This window comes from Pezoporus wallicus, unplaced genomic scaffold, assembly GCF_028554395.1.
Source record: "Pezoporus wallicus isolate ANWC-B61680 ecotype Strahan unplaced genomic scaffold, APGP_CSIRO_Pwel_v1 contig_6978, whole genome shotgun sequence".
In the NCBI taxonomy this organism is placed as follows: Eukaryota; Metazoa; Chordata; class Aves; order Psittaciformes; family Psittacidae; genus Pezoporus; species Pezoporus wallicus.
The window spans coordinates 2,641,331-2,644,541 of record NW_026637190.1 but is presented as its reverse complement, the minus strand read 5'-3'; the positions used below and the strand labels follow the sequence as shown (position 1 = coordinate 2,644,541).

The following is a 3,211-nucleotide window of genomic DNA, read 5'->3' as shown; positions in this document are numbered from 1 at the left end:
AACCAGCCCTCAGCCACTGTCATCCCCAGCCACAGCTCACAACTGCAGTTTGATTCTGCTATGGCTGTAAAGTGAAACAAGCATTTCGGGTGAGGATTTAAGCAGTTCCAGCTCATGGCTGAGTGCTGATGACTTGCTGTTTGACCAAAGCATGGAGAATAATGGGTGGCCTGTTTAAATGACTGGCTGCTGGGCTAATGTGCAAAATGCCACAGAGCTTTCATGGCAGCCTCGAGAAACCCAACAGACAGGAGACTCTGTGCCAAAGCACGCGTGGAAGGAGGATGGTGTAACAGCCCTTTTGCGGAGGCCACATTTTGCAGTCATAGACACTGCCCCTTGTCCTATGCAGCGCCTGGCTGTGCACCTTGGGCAGCCCCAGGTGAATGCTCATGGCCTTGTTCAGAGCCAGAACATGTCTGGTACCACATGAAATTAACTTTTACAGCATTCCCTGGAGGCAGTGCAGCTGCAACAGGTCCTGTGCTGAGCTCAGCACACAACACTTGCAATATATAAACATAATCCTGGAACTGTAGCCTTGCTCCCCACTTGATTTTGCCATTCTTCCATCAGTGATGTGCTGAGGGTCAGACAGGTGATGGTAGAGTGCCACAAGCAGCCATGGTCTGCGCAAGGGGCCCTGAAATCAAAGATTTCCCCTAGACGGGCACTGGTGCCACATCAGCACCCTGTGGCAGCCCTGGTACTGCTTATGCATTGCTGCCAGGGGAGCCCAGTGTGCCCCAACCCCACACAGCCTTCCGCAGGGCCCCCCGCACCTCCTGGTTTCGAAGCTGTAGATGAGAGGGCTCAGCATGGGGGTAATGATGCAGTACAGTGCAGAGACCAGTGTGTCGGCTGCCAGGGAGTAGCCGGAGCTGGGCCAGTTGTAGTTCAGGTTGGCTGTCACAAAGTACACGGCGACCACAAACAGGTGGGCAGAGGATGTGGAGAAGACCTTGCAGCGGCTGATGGCCATGGGCATCCCAAGAATGGTGGTGAGGATGTGGAGGTAGGAGACAACGACAAACAGAGACACTGGCAGTATGGACTGCCACTTTGCCGGGGCGGGTGTTGCTGCAGGCAGCCCTCAGCAGCAAGGGGACATCACAGATGTGCTGGAGCTGCGCAGAAGGAGAGCCTGGAGGCCAGGAGGGTGGGCATGGCAGAGTCCAGCAGCCCCCAGAGCCAGCAGCAAGCTGCAGCGGCCATGCAGGCTCCACGGTTCATGGCCTGTGCATAGCACAAGGGCTGGCACATGGCTGCGTAGCGGTCATAGTCCATGACAGCCAGGAGTGTGCACTTGGACCCCACGCACCCCATCAGGAAGAACGTCTCTGCCAGGCACCCATGGCAGGAGATGGTTGCCTGCTGACGCAGGGCATTTGCCAGCATCTTGGGCATTGTCACTGAAGAGCAGCAAATGTCCAAGCAGGACAGGTGACTGAGGAAGAAGTACCTGGGGCTGTGGAGATGGGGATCCAGGAACACGAGGGTGAGGATTGCAGAGTTTCCCAGCAGTGTGGCCAGGTAAATAGCCAGGAAAAAAGCAAAAAGGAAGGGCTGACCGTGGTGAAAGCCCAGGCACACGGACTCTGACACCTGAGTCAGCACGAACCTGCCATGGGGCCACTTGAGTTGGCCTTTGGGCAGAAATGAGCACTATGAGGAGGAGGTGGTGATTGTGAGCCAGGGGACCAAAGCACCACCAACCAGAAGGCAAAGGTTTTACTGGTAGGATGGCTTTGGTCCTATCTCCATAGCGGTTGAAAGCTTCCCATGTTGGGATTTCACATGCACTAGGTTTTAGAGTCCAGCGAGCTGCCAGTCAGTGTTGGATACCTGACTGCAAGAGAATCACACAGAAGAAACCAAGAACAGTATGCATCAAGGTGAAACCACACCTCTTGGGTTCTCCTGCCAGCCCAACCCCTGGTCTTGATAAGTATACCACACACGTCTCATCCTCCTGGTGGCACTTATACAGTGACTATATACTTTCCTGCCCCTAGACATGGTCGCATCATTTCTTAGGTGCCACAGCCACTAAGTTTGCTCTTCCCAAGCCACTGGCTGGGGATGTGGCATCACCCTGCACCAGTCAGAAGAGTTTTTTTCTTTATCTTTACCATTTTGGGGGTGCTTTGCTCTGTGATAGCCAACACTTAGAAAAGCACAAGTTCTAACTGGGGGTGACTCGAGACATTGTTTGTTAAGCCACAGGCAAATTTACATTATCAGGGATCTCAACTGGCCTTTCTTCCATCATACTATTTCAAGTCTCACCATGACACAAGGGTTCTGCTTACTGCCATGCGCAGCTATGACCACCATGTCCACATGGTGGTTGAAGCATGAGGAAGCAGTTATTGCTCATAAAGCTCAGATAAGGGCTGCTGAAGCTGGTGCTTACTGGGTGCTTGTGACGAGGGCTGCTGCAGCCCCCCCATGCCAGTGCCAGGAAGCCCAGCAGATGGAGGCTGAGTGTTCTGGTGCACAAATACAGCAGATACGGTGTGAGGCTGCTGAAGAAATGGGGCTGAGAGAGGTAAAAATCCACCTGCAGTCGCCTTGGCTTGGGTGCAGACCTGTCCCAGACAGCACTTGGCACAGGCACAGACTGCACTCGGCCAGCCTGAAACTAGCAGCTGCTCTTGGCTGGGTGAGGGAAAGGATCCAGAGAGGTTTAAGCTCACATATATGTTGATAAGGGAGCACCAGGGCTGGAAGCACCAGCACAGACTGTGACTGCATGGCAAATCTTAATTTCTCTGTCCAATGCGTTGTATCTCCATATCAGTCACGATTTTAAAAAGTTGACCAATGGAGAATTCACTGATTCTGTTGGGAGTTTTTTTCTTACAGCTACTTACTGCAATAATCTGTCCAAGCAGTTGCTCATTGTGGGCCTTTTTCCTGTTGGAATTGCTCAAATGTCATCTCTGTCTCATTCATAATTTTCAGGTCTTTCTCTTCCTAATTAAGGACCCTGCACTCTAATAGTGTTCTCTCCTTGTTTCTACTTGCACACTGTGATCAGTATCAGTGTTTGCTAAGTAGAAGAGCCAAGTTCTGATTCATTTCTCTTTTACTCTCCAGTTTTTCAACTTAAACAACAACAACAACAAAAAATATTGAGAGGAAAACCTTCAGTCAAAAGATGTTTTGCCTCATGCATGACGTCCAAACTTGTCTCTCCATCCTGGAT

At 51.6% G+C, this 3,211-nt stretch overlaps 1 pseudogene; it reads right to left on the bottom strand.

The window, feature by feature from the left end:
• Nucleotides 1–713: 713 nt before the first annotated feature.
• On the bottom strand, nucleotides 714–2,337 carry LOC130596330 (olfactory receptor 2A12-like; annotated as a pseudogene).
• Between the last annotated feature and the right edge of the window lie 874 nt (nucleotides 2,338–3,211).